At 45.6% G+C, this 22,959-nt stretch overlaps 2 protein-coding genes and 1 long non-coding RNA gene across 6 annotated transcripts in view; 1 reads left to right on the top strand and 2 right to left on the bottom strand.

Moving 5' to 3' along the window:
• Positions 1-22,959, bottom strand: part of LOC308592420 (tigger transposable element-derived protein 1-like) — a gene marked incomplete at its 5' end in the record, with an annotated part of 444,148 nt that overhangs the window by 211,261 nt on the left and 209,928 nt on the right. The window lies entirely within an intron of this gene.
• Positions 1-22,959, bottom strand: part of ZMAT4 (zinc finger matrin-type 4) — a 303,658-nt gene that overhangs the window by 94,338 nt on the left and 186,361 nt on the right. The gene's annotated exons all lie outside the window — the stretch shown is intronic.
• Positions 2,755-5,510, top strand: LOC308591411. The gene is made up of 3 exons (XR_014010159.1): positions 2,755-2,994; positions 3,834-3,862; positions 5,295-5,510. It is a non-coding gene; the product is annotated as an uncharacterized lncRNA (long non-coding RNA).

Genomic DNA, 22,959 nt, shown 5'->3' with positions numbered 1-22,959 from the left:
AACAGTCTGAAGGGACATTTTTTCATATGTGGTGGACTTGTAAAAAAGTGGCAGGCTTTTGGGAAATGATACATAATGAATTGAAGAAATGTTTAAAATAGACATTAGCAAAAAGCTAACTGATTATTTTGGAAATAATCAGTGCTTTTTCTGGGGGGACACGGGGGGACGTGTACCCCTAAACATTTGGAGGAGCAGCAGTAGTAGTGGGGGATTTGGGTAGCTTACACGCCCTGCAGAAAGAGGATGAGGCATCCTCTTTGTGGGTGAGTTCCTTTTTTTCCTTAGCGCATCGTATTTAGTTGGGGATCCTGGCTGGCCTTTGGGAGAGGGGCCGGGGGCGCATTGGCACCGAGCGGAGTGACTGAGGGAATGCTGCCAGTGGCGACCTCTCTCTCCGCCCCCATGCACCACTTTCTCCTGGGCGCGCACGCGCCTAAGGCTGAATGGAAGCAGCCTGGAGGCAGGGCGGCCTCTCAGCGGCTCATGAGGAGCGTCTCTGAGGTGGGAGATGTTGAGCAGAGGCTCTGTGAGAGGGCGTGAGGGATGCGTGGCAGTGCCTGTGTGCATGCGACTTAAGAGGGTGACCTGCTGTCTCTCCCCTCTCCCCCCACCGCCCCTCACAGAGTCACTGGCACAGCTTGGTGCTACTACAGCTGCTGCTGCTGTTTGGATGAAGATGGCTTCTTCTGAACGCTGAGCCACTGAGGGACCACAGTCTCCCGCCCTCTTTTTTTAGTGGGATGCTGAGCTAAAGGCAGTGTTTTCCCCCACATACTGTATTTATTTTCCCCAATTTGAACTATAACATGGTGATTTTCTTGGGGGGTTGAGAGAACCCCCCCCCCCAAACATTTTTAAGAAAAAAAAAGCACTGGGAATAATAGTGACACAGGTCCCAAAAAGTTGCTTAAATTGTTTATGTATGCCACCACCGCAGCCAGAAATCTCTAGGCACAGAAATGGAAAGAAGAAGTTCCAACAAAAGAGGAGTGGGATTTGAAATTATTGGACTATATGGAAATGGCAAAATTGACAGCAAAAATAAGAGAACTTTTTTGAATTAACTGAGGAAAATATTAGTCAAATGAAATTGCAGGCAGGACTTGAAATATAAAAGGAATGAGAATGATAAATGAATGTAATGTAGGATACATGTTTTAGCTAAATATTACATTTCTGGGTGTAGATGAATGCTTTGAATAGAAACATCATGGAAGTAAGGGTGGGAAGTCAAAATTTTAAGGGAATATTGTACTGAAATTGAATTGGATTTGTTAAATTGTTTGAAAACTAGTAAAAATTTGTGGGGGGAAAGCCTGAACTGTAAAAATGTACATACTACTGAAGGAAATGGAAAGACACCCCCAGCACAAGACAAGTGGTGACTCTGAGGTGCCATTAGCGTTTATCTTCTGTATCACTGCATGCAGCACTGTTTCTGTTCCACAGCAGTTCATCTTCCACCCAAAACTATGCAAAAATGCTAGGATTTTTGAAGTGTAAAAATACCTCACTTTTACTGCCACATTCTGCACAATGGGTGAAATATCTCTTAGAGACTCTGCTCAAGTTGTTGCTATTGCTATTGTTAGTAATATCAATATTAATATTTCTCATCATTTTTTACAAAATACCTCAAAGAAGCAACTTACAAAATATTCAAGTACTGAAAAACTTAACAAACTTCAAAATTCATAACATAGAATAAGCCATAAAAATAATAAAAAGTATTCACCCGTCAGCAAGAATAAAAAGACCTATTCCACTAAAAGGTGAACTACCAAAACAGGCTGGAATAAAGTTATATTTGCAGCACGGCAGCTTCAGTAACAAGTGAGTTCGACAACATATGGTTGAGAAGTTCACAGCATTTGCCCCTTACCATCACTGCACATTAGGACTGGTCCAAGTTATTTTGCTCCCTGAAGCAACAGGTGAGATGGTGCCCTCCCTTTCTACATATAAGAGCCAAATTAGGCTGTGTAGGCAGTAGAGGGAATGCTCACCCCTTGCCCAGCACCTGCCACCTAAGGCGGTTTTCTCACGCTGCCTAATGATAGGGCCTGCCTTGCTGCCCAGGGTACTCTCATCCTCTCCCAAATTTGGGCCTTCTGACATTGCTTCCGTAGTGTAGGAAGGAGCTGCACAGAAGCAGCAGGCATTCTCAAAGGTCATGCCAGGAGGGGTCTTTGGTTGGGGGACACTTACAGTCCCAGCAGTAAGAGCAAAACCAACAATTTCCATAAATTTATCCGACTCTAGTAAGAAACATCCTTTTTGATTCCTGTGACTGTATGAAATCCTTCCTTCCCTAATTTCCAAGCCAAATTAATTAACGTTCCATTTATAATCATTAGTTCTCATACACGCAAGCTTCTTTAACCTAAATTACTCTTCCACCCCTACTGTGTTACTTCCTCTGATGTATCGGCTATAAAATAAATCACTCCCTCCTCTCTCCAGAGCTAAATAAGCAAACTCTCTGCTCTTATGCATTTTCAGAAGTGTTCACACATCAGCTGTGAAATTCCAGCAATAATCTGCCTGCTTCTTATGCGTAACTGGGTTGCCTTAAGTTTTCACTGAGGCTGTGCCCTACAGAGGCTGTGAATTTCAAGTGCACATCTGGTATGTTTTTATTAGCCTCACAACAATTTTCTTGTAGTACCTTTATGAGGACATAATAGGGCTGGCAACAGATTGCCGAGCCAATAGCTATGAGCCACAGGGCTCAATCATATGTCACAGCTGATGAACAGCCATAGCCAAGAGTCAGCTGATCGCTCCCTCTAACAACAAACACAGGTGGTGAGTGTTGACAGGATTAAAGCCAGAAATGGAAGCAAGAGGGAGAGAACACTGAAAAAGTCAAGGGGGGGGGATCTCTACCCGCAACCTCCAGCCCAGGGAGGACTGAGGATGTCATGGAATGCTAACTGAAGAAAGAAAAGGGGGGGGGGAGAGAGAGAGACTGACTGGAGAGCCAAACAGGTACCTACTGGACATATCTGCAGGAAGCTGCCTTATACTGAGTCAGACCCCTGGTTCATCCAGACCAGTGTGGTCTCCACCGACTGGCAGTGGGTTTCTAGGATATCTGACCAGGAGTCTCTCTCAGCCCCTCCTGGAGATGTCAGGGATTGAACCTGGGTCCTTCTGCATACAAAGCAGATGCTGCACCACTGAGCTACAGTCCCCTCCACCCTGGTTAGGATGGAGGATGCACTAGGTTGCTTCGTTACAGTGTCTGCTTCTATTATATCACTGACAATCTAGTGGAATGCTCAACATCACTAGGACAGATGGTGTGAGGTTCAATCTCCCTACATGGGAGCTATCCTCAGGGTGCCACAGCCTTAGTACACCATGAAAGGGCAACGGACCTGAAAGACTGCCAGCCCCTGTATAAACCTGAAAGATGACTTAGACCACCTGGGGAAATTCTACTTATGGTACCGCACCCCAAAGAATATCATGGGGCAGGGACCCGAGAATGGACATTTTCCACGATTGCCACTGTATCACAAAACACCCTTCCCTCTGCCATATGTGTTGATCACTGCTTGCTTCAGATGCCTTAGTATCGTTTTGCTCAGGCTTTTCCTGACCCACAAGATTGGACCCTGTCTTCATTTGCCTGAATTCTAAGTTTTTGTTTTCATATATTTTTGCGCTACTGTTCTCCTGGCTTTTGTTGTACATTGCTTTGAGGTTTTTTGGGGTTTTTTTTTACATGTTTTAGAAATGCTTTTAAATAATATAATATAATATATTTGTGGACAACCCTGGAGGTGACAAATCTATTTCTTCCTTCTTGTTGCTGTGACCAGTATTTGATGCAAAGGATCCTTCTCTTGAGGCGAACGATCCACGCCCCCCGCCTTGCCCAATACCGTTGCCCCCTTCTACTCTAAGCAGACGACGCAGTGATCCTATCCTTCTCAAGAGTCGGCCTCAGGAGGGCATTAAAAATCTTCGATGTTTACTGCAAATCAAATTTTCTTACAATTAACCATGTTAAGTCCAAAGTTCTAATTTTCACCAAGAGTCGAAAAACCTATAATTGGAGAATAGACGGGAAAGCTATTGACCAAGTCTTTAAATTTCAGTACTTGGGAGTCTTTCTCCAACACAATATGGGCTGGAAGGTCCATATTGCATATGTATTAAACAGAGCTAAAGCCCTTTCCTATGCGTTATTGCGTTGTTTTTTTCCAGATGGGGCTTTCCATATTCCATCAGTGTTAAAAGTTTTCAAGGCAAAGGTGATTGCAACAATAGCATATGCAATCCCATTATGGGGGTCCTTTGTTAGCCTAACCCATTTGGAGGTAATCCAAAACCAGCTTTTAAGAAGGTTGCTAAGATTACCCAGGTGTGTAAGCAATACCGCTATATGACTGGAACTAAATGTTACATCTCTAGAAACCACATTATGGCAATGCATCCTCTGTTACTGGTTGGCATTATGGCATAACTTCCAAATCTCCACTTGATACAATGTCTCTGGAGAGATGACTTCCCTAGCCCCTGGGCAAAAATAATACATGGGAAACTTGTGTCCCTAGGACTATCTCCATCTGTACTATTAAAATTGGATTTAATCTCTGCCAAAAGAATTATAACTCACAAATTAGAGGAGACGGATTTACAATTTAATATTGCGACAGGTGGTGGCACCTGTTCGCCGATAAACCTTGGCTTAACACCACCAACGAAACTTCCTTCTTACTTAACTACCTTATCTGTGGTGACGCACAGGTATGCCTTTATAAAGGCTAGATTCAATGTTTTCCCATCAAACGTGTTGGGTAACAGACTCTCCAACGGTCAGATCTCACTCCTCTGTGACTGTAAAAGTGGATCTATAGAATCGTTATATCATATAATCTTCTGTTGTCCATTACATTCGGCTGCACGGTCCAAGTTTCTGGCTCCATATTTATCGAGAATTGCTGACGGTCCTCAGGAAGCCCAAATAATATACTTATTAAACGACGAAGATACAAGTAGATCCCTTGCAGTCGCTAGATACCTGATTAATGTTTTATTTCAAAAGAGGAGAAATGGATCACTGTATGTCTCTGACAGCTTAGCTAAACTTAAGAACCATCAATAAGTGCCAGAACTAAGACGCATACCCCCCAAAATCTGATGGATCTGAATTGCGGTTTACATAGAGGGAGCTTATTGTGTATAGTGTTTACTTAACTGAAGTAAAATTGGTTCTATATGGGTGTTTTAACTTGGAACTGTTTAAACTGTATTGTTTATGAAATTCTTCTCTTGAGGCGAATGCCGCAGGTGGCTGGTCTGAGTTGCAGAGCACCGACTTTCTTCCATTTTCAGACCCCTGTAGCAGTGGCAGGATTTGCTTTTAAAGCTTGAGCCAACTTCCTACTTTCTCCTAGTGTGATGAATAAGTAAGATTGTACTGCTATGGTGACTCCCCCTCCCAATTGTTATTCCAATTTTTGTTTTCTGCTTTTACCTATGGTTGAAACAATAAAGACTGACTGACTGACTGACTGGTGTGAAGGCTTGATGTTGTTCCATCTCAAGACCCAGGGGTCACTTCTAATGCAGCTCTGCATTAGAGTCAGTCAGCAGTATACTTGTTCATCTGGAGAAATGTTTTGTGCCAGTGGAAGTTGGCTTCCCAAAATAATTCATGAGAGGCTTGCTGGTAACTTTGCTGCAGAATGGATTGCACAATCTGTTGCGTTACGAGTTGCTGCTAATGCAACTGTTGCACTGGATTCCTCTGTTGTGCAACACTGGAAACTCACCCCTCCATTAGTGAAAGTGCTCTTGTGCTAGTAGAGCAAAAACATTAGTTACAGTCTCCAGATTGTGGCCCCTTTTTATATTCTTCCACAGAACTGAATGGGAACTATGAAGAGCTAACCCACCACACTCTGCATAGACCTTCACTTTATAGCCCCAGAAATCAAACGTTGCTGGCAAAGGATGCTTTAAACCCTCCTTCCCCAAGGACTGTATACAGATGAAAATCATGCCTCCCCTGTACACATGTCTTTTATTTAAAAAAATTAAATGCCCAATGTGCTTCCAAGTGACACATCTAGTATTATATCTAGTTTTGGCCTTCACTTATATGCTTTCCTAAGTTATTACCAAAAGAAACTTCCCTTTCCCCAGCTAAAAATGGTTCCCCATCCTGGATCTAGAAGAAGCTGCAACTAGCTTAAACTAATGAAAGACTGCTGCAAACTGTAAAGTGGATGTATCAAACTATGGAAAATGCATAAATAAATAATAAAAATAAAAATAAAGACTGTTGCATGGATTGCTGAAGCAACATATGTGATGCTCCTTTGACATTCATATTATCAATAACCAGGCAAGTTATATTATAAAGTCTTTTTTTCACCTTGAAAACCCAGGGACTAGAAAATTAGAAAATGTTTTAAACTGGATTTTATCATATTCTTGATTTTATCATACAGAGTATTTTGACTACTGAAGGTGTATCTATCAACATGCATCCTAGTCCTCTCATGCATGTTTATGCAGAAATAAGTTCTGGCTTCTTCCTCCCAAGAAAACATGTCCATGGCAAGGCAGCTCTAACGTCAGGGTGTCTCTGCACTTGTTTACAGTGTCCACCACAAACCGATCTGATGTTTCAAGGGAAGTGGCAGCAAGTCCTTCATTAATGGCACAAAATGCCTGTGCTGAGAGTCCAGCAGCTTCAGAGCTATTTTTAGTGGTGAAGTTGCTACTGGGTTTAATTAGCTTGCCTGACAGAAATATTTCCTGCTATTGATGTACCAGGAGAATTTATTAATAAGAGCTGCTAAAGGTCCCCTTGTGTGTGAAAACATTTTTTAATCTTCTTGTTTTCATTACTGTTTAAGTGCCAATAATCATATCACATTCTTTGCCATAAAAACGCGTCTGAAATGGACATCTTTGTGGGTCTACAGCCCTTTCGCACAGAAGAGCGGGGAGAAGGCCACAGGGCATGCGTGCACGCAGAAGGTTTCCGGCTCATTCTCCAGGCAGGGTGGCAAATGCCCCTGGTCTGGAGCCCTGGAAAGCTGCTGGCAGCCGGAGTAGACAACACTGAGCTAGATGGACCAATGGTCTGAATCCGCATGAGGCAGCTTCTATGTTCCTATGGCCAGGGTGCCCCACATGCCACTGCAATCAGGGTTGTATCCAAGCTTCTCAGCTTGGAGGGGGGTTGTTTGTCCTGTCTTCACGCTTTTTAAGATGGAGGACCAGTGTAGCCACCCCCAATGACAGGTTTTCAAGATGGAGGGTGAGGGAACAGCTGCAGTTGCCTGCGGTTCCTGCGCAATGTTTGCCATCTTGACAAAGGTTGCAGGCAGCTTTATCTGCAGCAATTGTATGTTGATTGCCCTCTTAGAAGACAAAGTCCAGCAACTGGAGGAACGTGTAGCTACGCTCCAAAGAATTAGAGAGCTGGAGCTCTTCTTGGAAGCAACAGAGAACACCGTCTCCACCAAGGAGGAGACAGGGGACACCCCTGAGAAAGGAGGCTAGTTCACCAACACAGGTGCCAGATATATGGAGAAACGTGACTCAAAGAAGTAGGAGGCCCAGGGTTCGCTCTGATTGTTTAGAAATACACAATAGCTTCCCCTAGTCCTCTCCCCTAGCATGGAAGAAGAACAGACTCCATTTGAGGATCTCTCCCTCATTACAGTCGATCAGGTATATGAAGACAAGCAGCAAAGTCAGTCCTCAGGGAATGTGCAGGCGACCTTGGAATGGACAGCTCACAGAAGAACCCCGACCAAACCTAAGAGGAGGTGTGTAGTGGTGATAGGGGATTCCCTACTGAGGGGAACAGAAGCAGTGATCTGTGGGCCTGACAAGATGTCTCGGCAGGTGTGCTGTCTCCCCGGGGCTAAGATCCAAGATGTAACTGAACGACTGCAAGGAATCAAAACCCACTGACAAATACCCCTTCCTCTTGGTTCATGTGGGAACCAATGACACTGCAAGCAATAGCCTCCAGAAGATCAAAAGAGACTACAAGGCTCTCGGCAGGAAATTGAAGCAATTAAATGCACAAATTGCCATCTCATCTGTCCTCCCAGTTGAATGACGTGGCCCTGGGAGAGAGGGAAAAATAGTGGAAGTGAACAGTGAATTTAATCCTTAAATAAGAGAAACAGGGGAATGATTAATGGACTTCAATGTCTGTACACTAATGCGCAAAGCATGGGAAATAAACAAGATGAGATTGAGCTCTTGGTACAGCAAACTAAATATGACATAATAGGCATCACTGAAACCTGGTGGGATAAGTCCCACGATTGGAATGTAATAATGGAGAGATACAGTCTATTTCAGAGAAACAGACCAGACAAGAAAGGAGGAGGAGTGGTGTTATATGTCAGGGATGTGTATACCTGTGAAGAGATCCAAAATTTAGAACCTCAAAGCCAAAGTGAGAGCATTTGGGTCAAAATTAAGGGAGAGAAGAATAACAGAGACCTCATTGTGGGAGTTTACTATAGATCCCCAAGCCAAACGGAGGACATAAGGTCAAACAGATTCCTCACTGGCCTTGCAGACAACTTCATTGTCCAGAAAGTGGGAGAAGCAACAAGAGGAACAGCCATTTTAGATCTGGTCCTAACCAATGTTGATGACCTGGTTAGTGGGGTAGAAGTGGAAGGATCATTAGGCGCGAGTGATCATGCTCTTCTGAAGTTTACTATACAGCGGAAAGGAGCAGCCAAGCATACTAGGACTCAATTTCTTGACTTTAAGAAAGCCGACTTATAAATCTTAGGGAAGTGCTGGGTGAGATCCCATGGACAGTAATACTAAAAGGAAAGGGAGTTCATGATGGCTGGGAGTTTGTTAAGAGGGAGATAGTAAAAGCACAACTTCAGGCAATACCAATGAGACGGAAACATGCAAGGTGCCTAAAGAAGCCAGGGTGGCTATCTAAAGAACTTTTAACTGAGTTAAGATTAAAAAAGTATGTGTACAAAAAATGGAAAAGGGGGGAAACCACCAAAGAGGAATTCAAACAAATAGCCAGCACATGTAGACACAAAGTCAGAAAAGCTAAAGCACAAAATGAATTCAGGCTTGCTAGAGAGGTTAAAAGCAACAAAAAAGGCTTTTATGGGTATGTCCGTAGCAAAAGGAAGAACAAAGAAACAGTGGGGTCACTCAGAGGAGAAGATGGTGAAATGCAAACAGGGGACACAGAAAGGGCTGAACTCCTCAATGCCTTCTTTGCCCCAGTCTTCTCCGATAAAGAAAACAATGCCTGACCTGAAGAATTTGGAGCAAATGATTCAGCAGAGGAAACATAGCCCAGAATAACTAAGGAGGTAGTACAAGAATACTTGGCTAGTTTAGATGTATTCAAGTCTCCAGGGCCAGATAAACTGCACCCAAGAGTATTAAAAGAACTGGCAGATGTGATCTCAGAACCACTGGCAGTCATCTTTGAGAATTCCTGGAGAACAGGCGAAGTCCCAGCAGACTGGAGGAGGGTAAATGTTGTCCCTATTTTCAAAAAGGGGAAAAGAGAGGACCCAAATAATTATCACCCAGTCAGTCTGACATCAATACCAGGGAAGATTCTGGAGCAGATCATTAAGCAAACAGTCTGTGAGCACCTAGAAAGGAATGCTGTGATCACCAATAGTCAGCATGGATTTCTGAAAAATAAGTCGTGTCAGACTAACCTGATCTCATTTTTTTTTGACAGAATTACAAGCCTGGTAGATGAAGGGAACGCAGTGGATGTAGCCTACCTTGATTTCAGCAAGGCATTTGACAAGGTGCCCCATGATATTCTTGTAAAGAAGCTGGTTAAATGCGGTCTTGAAGCCGAATGGCCAAAGTATTGGGAAATCGTGGAACAAGATGGAGATAAACTGAAATTACAAAGTCATGAGAAATTGAAACCTAAAGTACGAGATTGGCTCCATTATTATCAAATAATGGAGGTTTACAAACAAGATAGGAAAATTGGCTTCCAGGTGGAGAAATCAAAATTAGAAACTGAATTGTTAGAACCCAATACCAAGAATTTGTCAAGAATGTATAATTTGCTGCTGAAATGGAATACACAAGATGAAACAAGTTAAATCGGCTATGATCAAGTGGGCACAGGACATTGGTCATAATATCATGTTTGCTGACTGGGAATGGTTGTGGAACACCGGTATAAAATTTACGGCATGTAATGCCTTAAAGGAAAATATTATGAAAATGATTTACAGGTGGTACATGACCCCAGTCAAGCTAGCAAAAATATACCATGTGCCTGACAATAAGTGTTGGAAATGTAAAGAAACTGAAGGTACCTTTTATCACCTTTGGTGGACGTGCCCGAAGATTAAGGCTTTCTGGGAAATGATATATAATGAAATGAAAAAGGTACTTAAATGTACTTTCCCTAAGAAACCAGAGGCCTTTCTCTTTGGCATTGTCGGCCAATTGGTGTCAAAGAAAGATAGAATTTTCTTTATGTATGCTACGACAGCAGCAAGAATTCTCATTGCAAAGTATTGGAAGACACAAGATCTACCCACTCTGGAAGAATGGCAGATGAAAGTGATGGACTATATGACACTGGCTGAGATGACTGTCAGAATCCGCGACCAGGGGAAGGAGACGGCGGAAGAAGACTGGAAGAAATTTAAAACTTATCTTAAGGACTATTATAAACTTGATGAATGTTAGAATGTCGAGGTTTTGAGAAAGAAAGGGTTACAGCGACATAAGATTAGACTGAAGGAAAGATTAAGAAGACATATGTTTGATAAACTAACTTGGAAGTTGCTGGAAAAACTTGGGACATTGGGATGCAGAAAGGGGAGGTATGGGGGAGTCCGAGAAGCAAGGTTTATGGAAAAAAGGTTATGAAATTATACGTGTTTGTATGTCTTTTTATATGTTTGTATTGTTTTAAATTTTTTTGTAAAACTAATAAAAAATTCATATTAAAAATAAATAAATAAATGCGGTCTTGACTATGCTACCACTCAGTGGATTTGTAACTGGCTGACTGACCGAACCCAAAGGGTGTTCATCAATGGTTCCTCTTCATCCTGGAGAAGAGTGACTTGTGGGGTGCCACAGGGTTCTGTCTTGGGCCCGGTCTTATTCAACATCTTTATCAATGACTTGGATGATGGACTCAAGGGCATCCTGATCAAATTTGCAGATGACACCAAACTGGGAAGGGTGGCTAACACCCCAGAGGACAGGATCACACTTCAAAACGACCTTGACAGATTAGAGAACTGGGCAAAAACAAACAAGATGAACTTTAACAGGGAGAAATGTAAAGTATTGCACTTGGGCAAAAAAAATGAGAGGCACAAATACTAGATGGGGGACACCTGGCTTGAGAGCAGTACATGTGAAAAGGATCTAGGAGTCTTGGTTGACCACAAACTTGACATGAGCCAACAGTGTGACGCGGCAGCTAAAAAAGCCAATGCAATTCTGGGCTGCATCAATAGGAGTAGAGCATCTAGATCAAGGGAAGTAATAGTGCCACTGTATTCTGCTCTGGTCAGACCTCACCTGGAGTACTGTGTCCAGTTCTGGGCACCACAGTTCAAGAAGGACACTGACAAACTGGAACGTGTCCAGAGGAGGGCAACCAAAATGGTCAAAGGCCTGGAAACGATGCCTTACGAGCAATGGCTAAGGGGGCATGTTTAGCCTAGAGAAGAGGAGGTTAAGGGGTGATACGATAGCCATGTTCAAATATATAAAAGGATGTCACATAGAGGAGGGAGAAAAGTTGTTTTCTGCTGCTCCAGAGAAGCGGACACGGAGCAATGGATCCAAACTACAAGAAAGAAGATTCCACCTAAACATTAGGAAGAACTTCCTGACAGTAAGAGCTGTTTGACAGTGGAATTTGCTGCCAAGGAGTGTGGTGGAGTCTCCTACTTTGGAGGTCTTTAAGCAGAGGCTTGACAACCATATGTCAGGAGTGCTCTGATGGTGTTTCCTGCTTGGCAGGGGGTTGGACTCGATGGCCCTTGTGGTCTCTTCCAACTCTATGATTCTATGATTCTATGATTCTACTATATCGCTGAGTAACTTAGTGCTCCACTGGATATAACCCATGCAGCCCAAACCGCCTAAGGAGGTGGACTTGGGAGTATCTCCTCCTAAGCGAAATGCACACGACTGCTCTATCTTGGAGCTGTAGACATGACAGCGCCAGCTTGGGATCTCAGAAAACTCCATTTGGGAGAGCTTCCCACTTTGGATATGTTTGCTGATTCTGACCGGCAGGTATTCCAGCCCTTCTGCCAGCCTGTGCATTTGGTGGGTGGAAAGGGGAGCTCCAGGCTAGCAGAGACCTTGGTGTCACTCCAGAGCTGGAAGCCAGAGAGAGGCCAAAGGAGGCTGGCTGGGCTGTGGAAAGGGAAACCTGCAACCCATCGGCACACACCATTATCTACTGATAAAACACACATTGAAACACATATTTAAATGCAAATGTTTCTAGATTAATATGGAAATAGGACCACTCCTTTTCTTCTCACACTGGTCAATTCTGCTGGGGTCCTCATGCTGTGATTTAAGGGAAAAGAGCTGTGTTTAGACGAAGCACTCTGGCAAGGGGACGATAATTTTCTGACCCCTCAGACTGACTTGAGAAACGTTTTTTCTCCAACCATTTTTTTTTGCAAGAACCTCAGAAAATTGCATACATTGGGGTGATGGGAGTTGTAGTTACATTAGGGACAGAGGGCTGAGAAAGGTTGCACCAATTTGATACTCATGAAGGACACACTGCAGAAGGGGACAGTGGTGTTGGTGCCACCCCCAACGCCTCCTGCAGCAGCCTTGCTCCTCCTGCTAAGGCCACAATGGGTGGAGAGCAGTTTCTCTCAATTTCCCCTTTTCCCAATCTTAAATTCATCTCACCACATTGCCATACCATTTTGAGATTTGTTTACCTAGTGAAAATTCATAAGCATTTTAGTTTGGCTCTCTCCCTCCTATACAAATCTTTATTTGCAATTTTTCCTACACATAATATTCATTTGTTTGCAAGGTAATTCCCCTAATATAGTGCATTTGTGCGTGTTATTTTGCCAATACAGTGGTACCCCGCAAGGCGAACGCCTCGTGAGACGAAAAACTCGCAAAACGAAAGGTTTTTTCGTTTTCGAGTTGCCTCGCAAGACGAATTTCCCTATGGGCTTGCTTCGCAAAACGAAGCTTGCCCCGCAAGCTCCGGGAACAGCGGGTCTTCCCCGCTGTCCCCGGACCTCTTTTGAAGCAAGGGGCGGCGTGGAGAAGCGATCTTCTCCCCACAGCCCCAGGTCTGGGGACAGCGGGAAGCGCTTCCCGCTGTCCCCGGACCTCTTTTGAAGCAAGGGGCGGCATGGAGAAGCGATCTTCTCCCCACAGCCCCAGGTCCGGGGACAGCGGGGAAGAAGTGATCTTCTCCCTGCAGCCCCAGGTCCGGGGACAGCGGGAAGAAGAGAGAAGTCTCCGCTGTCCCGGGGAGATTTTAAAATGCTGGGGGTCGGCAGCGAACACTTCGCTCCCGTCCGCCAGCATTTTAAGATCGCCCGGAGACTTCTCTGCTGTCCCGGGTAATCTTAAAATGCTGGCGGGCGGGAGTGAAGCGTTCGCTGCCGACCCCCAGCATTTTAAAATCTCCCCGGGACAGCGGAGACTTCGCTCCCGCCCGCCAGCATTTTAAAATCGCCCCGGGACAGCAGGGGCTTTTAAAATGCTGGCGGTCGGCAGCAAAGCCCTCCTGTCCCCGGAGCTTGCGGGGCGGGAGGTGGGAAGAAGGGCTTTTCTTCCCACAGCCAGCCTTCAGAACAGCCTTCTGAAGGCTGGCAGTGGGAAGAAAAGCCCTTGTCCCCCCCCCCAGCCTTCAGAAGAGGTCGGGGGACAGACTGTCCCCGGACCTGGTCTGAAGGTGGTTTCCCTAGGAATGCATTAATTGATTTTCAATGCATTCCTATGGGAAACCTTGCTTCGCAAGACGAAAAACTCGCAAGAAGAAAAAACTTGCGGAACGAATTAATTTCGTCTTGCGAGGCACCACTGTATATAGTTGCACACCACCCCAATCTCTGAACTATGTGAGATTCCAGGGGTTCCAGGTGCTTCCCTAGGGATCATGTTTCCTTTGGGGAATGAGGCACTGTGGAGACTAGGGTGTCTTTATGATATATGGTTTATCTACACATATATACAACCTGAGTCTGTGATGGGTATGGGTGTGTGTGGGTGTGTGGGTGTGGGTGTGACTCGTTTCCTGCTTGGCAGGGGGTTGGACTCGATGGCCCTTGTGGTCTCTTCCAACTCTTCTTGTGGTCTCTTCCAACTCTATGATTCTATGATTCTATATGACAACATCAACACCCCAAAAAGGTGTTGTTTCTCCTATAGCCACAGCCTTGGATTCAAATCCAACATTGCTCACAAACATTGTTCTGGCTCTCTTTCCAGTTGCTACTTTACATCTAGGTCACATCACTCCCAAACTCTCTGTGCTAAACACTGGCTTTATCTCTTGGGGTGGGGTACCCATTTGCCTCTTGCACCAAGACCCTTAATCCCCCATCAGCTCAGGAGGGAGCTAGCTTGGCTATTAAAAGGCTTGATTAGTTTTTAACACTAGCTGAATCCAGGGAATACAGTGGTGCCCCGCAAGACGAATGCCTCGCAAGACGAAAAACTCGCTAGACGAAAGGGTTTTCCGTTTTTGCGTTGCTTCACTAGACAAATTTCCCTATGGGCTTGCTTTGCAAGATGAAAACGTCTTGCGCTTTTTTTAAAAAGCCTCTTGAAGAGGCACAGTTGCGACGGACTGTGCTTCGCAAGACAAAAAGCATCGCAAGATGAAGACTCGCGGAACGAATTCTTTTCGTCTTGCGAGGCACCACTGTACTTTCTTTCAAAGCCAGGGCCTAACCTGGGAGAGAGGGGTTTACATGACAAAAGAGGTTAATGGCCCATCTGAGAGGAATCTTGGGCCTGGGCAGAAAGCGGTTGTCAGGGGGTTGTGGTGTGTGAGAGAGGTGACAGAAAATGAGTCTTTTTAGTAAGGTGCTCTGGGGCAAAGAAGTGGGGGAGAACAAAGACCCAAGGGGCAGGCTGCCTGAAGACTGGCTGGGAGAGATGCCTTGGACTCCAGGGCTTCACCTCTGTGGGGAACAAACCCCTCTTGAAATGACCATACTGTAAGATCTGGACTCCCTCCATGCAGAATGAAGGTGTAAATAGGTGAATAAACGATAGTTCTTAAAGCTACAACAGTGTCTGCCATGTCTTCAATTCTCCAAAGGAGCACAGACCCTGGCTGAGGGCCAAGACCCCTGGAATCCCCTGTGTGGCCCAACAGGGATTGTGGTGGCTGGTAACAAAATACACCTTGCTTGACTGGAGAACTGCACTGCAAAATTTGAAGAGTGCAAATTTTGAAGGATAGCTTGTGTTTTGGCTCACATGTTGTTTTGGAAAGTATAAATTACTTCCCCCTTTAAATGCAAACTGAATAGAATGTCTTCCCCAATGCTGGTGTGGGAGGGTGCAGACTGGCTGCAGGTAGAGGAGATCTGAGGGCACTTTGGCAGTGATGTCTTATCACCTGGAGCTGATGCTGCTATTCTGTTACCAGTTGAACCTGGGTGCTGACACATAGGCTTCCTTTTTTCTTCCTGGATAATTCCAGGTCAAGCCCACCTGAAATTTGGGTTTCTGAGAGTTGCAAACCTGGTTTATTATGCAGTCAATTTGTCTCTCATCTGGGAGAAAGGGACTGAAAAGGAACTCTCCCCACATAAAGCATGTTTACTGCTCATCAAAATCTAGTAGGGAAAAAGACGATGTTCTAAACTACAGGGGCCATAAATGCTCATTAGCAGAGAGCCTTGTTTTTCATGCCCTGTTTTTATTTCTTCTTCTTCCCTTCCTCTTCTTCTTTTTACATCAAACTCTACTCTGCTCTAAGACCCCAGGGAATGATTTCAAAGTCATTTCAAAGTTGAAGTGCAATGAGAAATGCTCTGGATTAATGGATCGACATCCACTGTAACTCTCAAAAGAGCCACCCACCAAGGTCTTGTTTGAAAATCTGATATAAAGGATGCTTGTGCTCTGGGATTCTCTCTCCCTCCCCCCCCCCCCTCTCTCTCACACACAGACAGACATGCTCGAGATGTGTTTGTTCTGAGCACCAGTGACATTGTTTCTCTTCAACCTACTTTCAGAGAGATATGTGATTTAAAAATAAAAAATAAAAATCCTCCTGACAAATCAGATGCATCTTATTTCAAAATCCAGACTGTTTCTTTTCTCCTCTCTTACTGTCAACTCATTCTTCGTCTTTGTTCAGATGTTATGTTGAAGATTATGGCAAGTGCCTCACAGGAATGCTTAAAAACAACCTTATCCCTAGCAAAGAGTGCTTTCTTTGCATATTCCTCTTCTGTATTTTAGGTGATGCTTTACTATTCGGAAGGGGTGGGGGAGGATTTTCCCCCCTCCACCTTTTGCAACAGTCTGACTCCCAATCTTAGACTCCCAAACTTGCTTGAGAATTAAAAAAATTCTAACTTAGTTGGTCTTTAAGGTGCTACAGGAAGGAATTTTTTTATTTTGACTATGGCAGACCAACACGGCTACCTATCTGTTGCTTGAGAATTGGAACTCAACTCACAGTTCTCTGGAGTTTGCAGTGGATTTTCAGTGCACAAAAAGTACAGACTAAAAGTCCTATTTTACTGGTGAATGCACTGGAAATCATTGACTAGGGTGATTTTTCCATAAAAGGGGTGGATTTTACATAAATGTGTGCACAAAATGTGTATAATGGGATGGAATGGGACAGAGTGAGTTGGGATGGATCTATGACTATCATTGATGGCTCATCCCAGCAAGATCAAAACAGGGTGGAATTGAGTCCTCAGCCCCTGCTCCTTCCCTCCTCTTGCAGTGTGGTGCATTTTGTCATTAGCTGCTTTGTGGTTTTATGATTTCATTTGGACTTTTAAAATGTGTGATACTTTTGTAGCCTGCCCTTGAGGCATTAGGTGAAGTAATATAATAATAATAATATTATTATAATTTATTATTTATACCCCGCCCATCTGGCTGAGTTTCCCCAGTCACTCTGGGCGGCTCCCAATCAAGTATTAAAAACAATACAGCGTTAAATATTAAAAACTTCCCTGAACAGGGCTGCCTTCAGATGTCTTTTAAAAATAAGAAAGCTACTTATTTCCTTCACATCTGAAGGGAGGGTGTTCCACAGGGTGGGCGCCACTACCCAGAAGGCCCTCTGTCTGGTTCCCTGTAACCTTACTTCTCGCAATGAGGGAACCACCATAAGGCCCTCGACGCTGGATCTCAGTGTCCGGGCTAAACGATGGGGGTGGAGATGCTCCTTCAGGCATACAGGACCGAGGCTGTTTCGGGCTTTAAAGGTCAGCACCAACCCTTTGAATTGTGCTCGGAAATGTACTGGGAGCCAATGCAGATCTCTCAGATTTCTGCAGATCTCTCAGTGTTATGTGGTCCCGGCGGCCAGTCCCAGTCACCAGTCTAGCTGCCGCATTCTGGATTAATTGCAGTTTCCGGGTCACCTTCAAAGGTAGCCCCACGTAGAGCGTGTTGCAGTAGTCTAAGCGGGAGATAACTAGAGCATGTACCACTCTGGTGAGACAGTCCGCGGGCAGGTAGGGTCTTACCAGGTGGAGCTGGTAGACAGCTGCCCTGGACACAGAATTAACCTGCGCCTCCATGGACTGCTGTGAGTCCAAAATGACTCCCAGTTACCCCATTCACGACCAGGGAATCCCCCACATCTGCCCGCCCCCTGTCCCACAAAAACAGTACTTCTGTCTTGTCAGGATTCAACCTCAATCTGTTAGCCACCATCCATCCTCCAACCGCCTCCAGGCACTCACACAGGACCTTCACCGCCTTCACTGGTTCTGATTTAAAGGAGAGGTAGAACTGGGTGTCATCTGCATACTGATGAAACACCCAGCCCAAACCCCTGATGATCTCTCCCAGCGGCTTCATATAGATATTAAAAAGCATGGGGGAGAGGACGGAACCCTGAGGCACCCCACAAGTGAGAGCCCAGGGGTCTGAACACTCATCCCCACCACCACTTTCTGGACACGGCCCAGGAGAAAGGAGTGGAACCACCGTATAACAGTGCCTCCAGCTCCCAGCCCCTCTAGACGGTCCAGAAGGATGTTATGGTCGATGGTGTCAAAGGCCACTGAGAGATCCAGCAGAACTAGGAAACAGCTCTCACCTTTGTCCCTAGCCTGCCGGAGATCATTAACCAGCGTGACCAAGGCAGTTACTGTCCCATGGTGAGGCCTGAATCCCAATTGGAAGGATCCAAATGGTCCGCATACTCCAGGCGTGCTTGGAGTTGTTCGGCAACCACCCGCTCAATCACCTTGCCCAAGAATGGTAAATTTGAGACTGGGCGATAGTTGACCAAATTGGCTGGGTCTAAATATGTTTTTTTAAGAAGCGGTTTAATGACCGCCTCTTTCAGCGGGTCTGGGAAGGCCCCCTCACAGAGGGAAGCATTCACCACCCCGCAGAGCCCATCGCCCAGCCCTTCCCGGCTCACTTTTATCAGCCAGGATGGGCAAGGATCAAGGAGACAGGTGGTCGGTTTCACTTGTCCAAGCAGCCTGTCCACATCCTCGGAGGTAACAGATTGGAATTGAGCCCATGTAACAGGACTAGACAGAACTCTAGCACTCTCCTGCCCCGGCCCTGCTCCCACGGTGGAGTCTACCTCCTTCTGAATCTGAGCGACTTTATCTGCAAAAAACTTTGCAAAAGCATTGCAGGACATCTTGGGGTCCCTACCAGGCCCCGGTGGTGCAGGTGGTTCCGATAGATTGCGAACCACCTGAAAAAGTCTCCTGCTGCTGTTTTCTGCATGTGCAATGGAGGCAGCGAGGAAAGCCCTCTTTGCCGTCGCCATTGCCACTTGGTAGGCTCGACGTTGAGCTCTAGCCCATGTCCAGTCTGATTCAGAGTGAGTTTTCTGCCACCGGCGCTCTAGCCGTCTCAACGATTGTTTCATCGCCCTCAGCTCCGGGGAAAACCACAGGGCTGGAATGGCTGGGGCAGGTTCCACGGGGGGGGGGGGGGGAATGTATTGGGACACCCAATCTCAGTGATCATGGGCAGAAGGAGGAGTTACGCTAAGACCAGACCATGTCATTACCAAGGAGGCAGGTTTAGTCGTTGTTTGAGGACTATCCCTGCCTCTAGGTCTGGTCCTGACCAGACGGATACTGGAATCAGCAAGGGAAACCCACATGACCCGAAAGTGTTGCTGTGCAATGCCAGGTCAATGATGAAGAAAACCACTGCCATCCACGACATGATTGTGGATGGAGGACTTGACCTGGCATGTGTGACAGATACCTGGTTGGATGAAGCAGATGGGCCTGTCCTTACCACTGCTTGCCCACCAGGTTTCGCTTACGCACAGCAACCCAGGTCATGTGGACGGGGAGGGGGTGTTGCAGTGATTTTTAGGAAGTCATTAGTCTGCACCAGGCGTCCTATTGGGAAGACCCAGTTTTCTGAGTACATGTTCTGGAAGTTGGGCAATAGGGGCAGTACAGGATTCTTATTGGTGTACCAAACTCCCCGCTGCACCAAGGGTTCCCTACCTGAGCTGCTTCAGGTCGTGGTGGATGCTCTCCTGGAGAGACCTAGTTTGGTTGTCCTAGGGGATTTTAACATCCATGCCGACACGACCTTACAAGGGGCCGCTCAGGACTTCGTGGAAAGCATGGCCTCCATGGGGCTGTCCCTGAATAAGTTTGGCCCAACTCATAGCCATGGACATGCCTTAGACTTGGTGTTTGCCTCTACGGATGTTGCTGATCTGACACTAACTAAAAGTGAAACAAAAGAAGTAGTCTTATTCAACATCTTTATCAACGACTTGGATGATGGACTCAAGGGCATCCTGATCAAATTTGCAGATGACACCAAACTGGGAGGGGTGGCTAACACCCCAGACGACAGGATCACACTTCAAAATGACCTTGACAGATTAGAGAACTGGGCCAAAACAAACAAGATGAACTTTAACAGGGAGAAATGTAAAGTATTGCACTTGGGCAAAAAAAATGAGAGGCACAAATACAAGATGGGGGACACCTGGCTTGAGAGCAGTACATGTGAAAAGGATCTAGGAGTCTTGGTTGACCACAAACTTGACATGAGCCAACAGTGTGACGCGGCAGCTAAAAAAGCCAATGCAATTCTGGGCTGCATCAATAGGAGTATAGCATCTAGATCAAGGGAAGTAATAGTGCCACTGTATTCTGCTCTGGTCAGACCTCACCTGGAGTACTGTGTCCAGTTCTGGGCACCACAGTTCAAGAAGGACACTGACAAACTGGAACGTCTCCAGAGGAGGGCAACCAAAATGGTCAAAGGCCTGGAAACGATGCCTTATGAGGAACGGCTAAGGGAGCTGGGCATGTTTAGCCTGGAGAAGAGGAGGTTAAGGGGTGATTTGATAGCCATGTTCAAATATATAAAAGGATGTCATATAGAGCAGTGTTTCCCAACCACTGTTCCGCGGCACACTAGTGTGCCGCGAGATGTTGCCTGGTGTGCCGCGAGATGTTGCCTGGAGGGAGGCGGGCGAGTCGGGCGGCGAGAGGCGGGGCGGTGGCGGCGAGGAGAGGCCGCCCAGCGCGGGGCTCTCGCCGTCTGCCTGCCTGGCTGCCTGCGAGCTCGGCGGGCAGCGCCTCCGTCCGCAGCGCCCGCCTCGCGGCTCTCATTCCCTGCCAAAGCTCACCCAGCCAAGCCGCGCTCTCCTTCCTGCCTCGCTTTGCTGCCTCCTCCCCCCCACCCCCAAAGCTTGGAGGTTCCCCAGCAAGGGGGAGGGAAAAAATTGAAACTTACACTTCCGTGCGTCCCTCCCGGCGTGACGCTGCACGCTGACGTCACGGGGCTGTAATGGTGGTGTGCCTCGAGATTTTTTTCATCAAACAAGTGTGCCTTTGCCCAAAAAAGGTTGGGAAACACTGATATAGAGGAGGGAGAAAGGTTCTTTTCTGCTGCTCCAGAGAAGCGGACATGGAGCAATGGATCCAAACTACAAGAAAGAAGATTCCAGCTAAACATTAGGAAGAACTTCCTGACAGTAAGAGCTGTTCGACAGTGGAATTTGCTGCCAAGGAGTGTGGTGGAGTCTCCTACTTTGGAGGTCTTTAAGCAGAGGCTTGACCACCATATGCCAGGAATGCTCTGATGGTGTTTCCTGCTTGGCAGGGGGTTGGACTCGATGGCCCTCGTGGTCTAATCCAACTCTATGATTTTATGATTCTATGATTCTAATGCATGTTTTTCCCTAGTATATGCATTTTTGTACACAATGCTTGATTGGAGAACTCAGTTGAAAAACTATGGATTTAAGATTGATGTTTTGGTTTGCACATTGTTTTGGGACTTGAAAATAGATAAGTTGACCTTTAAGCGCAAACTGAATTGAATTTACCCACCCCCTTTTTTTTGCAAAGAAAACTTTGGGAACCAGCAAAGAGGTGGTGGTGCAGGCCTTCAACACTGTAAATCGTAATGCCCTGTGGACTGTCCTTCTGAAAATTGGCTGCCCAGATAAATTTGTGAACATCCTTCGGCTCCTCCATGATAATATGACAGCAACAATCACAGATAACAATGGCTCTCAAAGTGAACCATTCACAGTGGGATCAGGTGTTAAACAGGGTTGTGTTACCACTCCAACTCTATTTATTATTTTTATTGCCATGATTCTACAATTTGTTGAATGGAAACTCCCCACTGGAGTAGAAATCATATATCGAACAGATGGAAAGCTCTTTAATCCGAGTAGGCTAAAAGCAAAGAGTAAGGTTACCATAACTTCCGTCATGGAGCTTCAGTATGCTGATGACAACATAGTGTGTGCACACTAAGAGGATGACCTCCAAAGCATCCTAAATATATTTGCTGAAGCTTATGAAAAGTTTGGCGTATCGCTCAACATCCAAAAAACCAAAGTGCTGCATCAATAAGCACAAAACAACCTCTCTGCAACACCACAAATCCAACTCAATGGTGTAATGTTGGAAAATGTTGATCACTTCTCCTACCTGGGCAGTTATCTTTCCACAAGGGTCAACACTGATGCCAAAATCCAGCACTGCCTGAGCTGTGTGAGTACAGCTTTCTCCTGATTGAAGTGCAGAGTGTTTGAGGATCGGGACATTCACAGGGAAACCAAAATGCTTGTTTACAAAGCTATTGTACTACCAACCTTACTGTACTACCAACCTTACCATGCTTGTGAAACATGGACCACTTATAAACGCCATCTCCAACTCCTCGAAAGATTCCCTCAATGGTGTCCCCAAAATTTTTACACATTACTTAGGAAGACAGACAAACTAATGCAATGATTCTTCAACATCAACTCCGTTGGACTGGTCATGTGGTTTGGATGCCTGATTATCTTCTTCCAAAACAACTACTCTAGTCTGAACTTAAAAATGGAAAGCGTAATGCTGGTGGTCAACAAAAGAGGTTTAAAGACTCTCTCAAGGCAAATCTTTAAAAATGTAGTATAAACACCAACAATTGGGAGATACTGGCCTGCAAGCACTCCAGTTGGAGAACAGCCTTTACCAAAGGTGACATGGGTTTGAAGACACTCGAACTCAGGACGCAAGGGAGAAATATGCTAAGAGGAAGGCACACTTGGCAAACCCTCACTGTGATCAACTCCCACCCAGAAACCTATGTCCCCACTGTGGAAAGACATGTGGATCCAAAACTGGCCTCCACAGTCACCTAGGGACACAACGTTAAAACCGTGTTCATGGAAAACAATCTTACTCAGCTATGAGCGATTGCTGAAGAAGAAGAAGGTGGTGCAGGAGCCAAGCAAGTCTGCTATGATCC

Source organism: Podarcis bocagei, assembly GCF_964188305.1.
Source record: "Podarcis bocagei genome assembly, chromosome: 7".
In the NCBI taxonomy this organism is placed as follows: Eukaryota; Metazoa; Chordata; class Lepidosauria; order Squamata; family Lacertidae; genus Podarcis; species Podarcis bocagei.
This window is presented reverse-complemented; position numbering and strand designations above follow the sequence as displayed.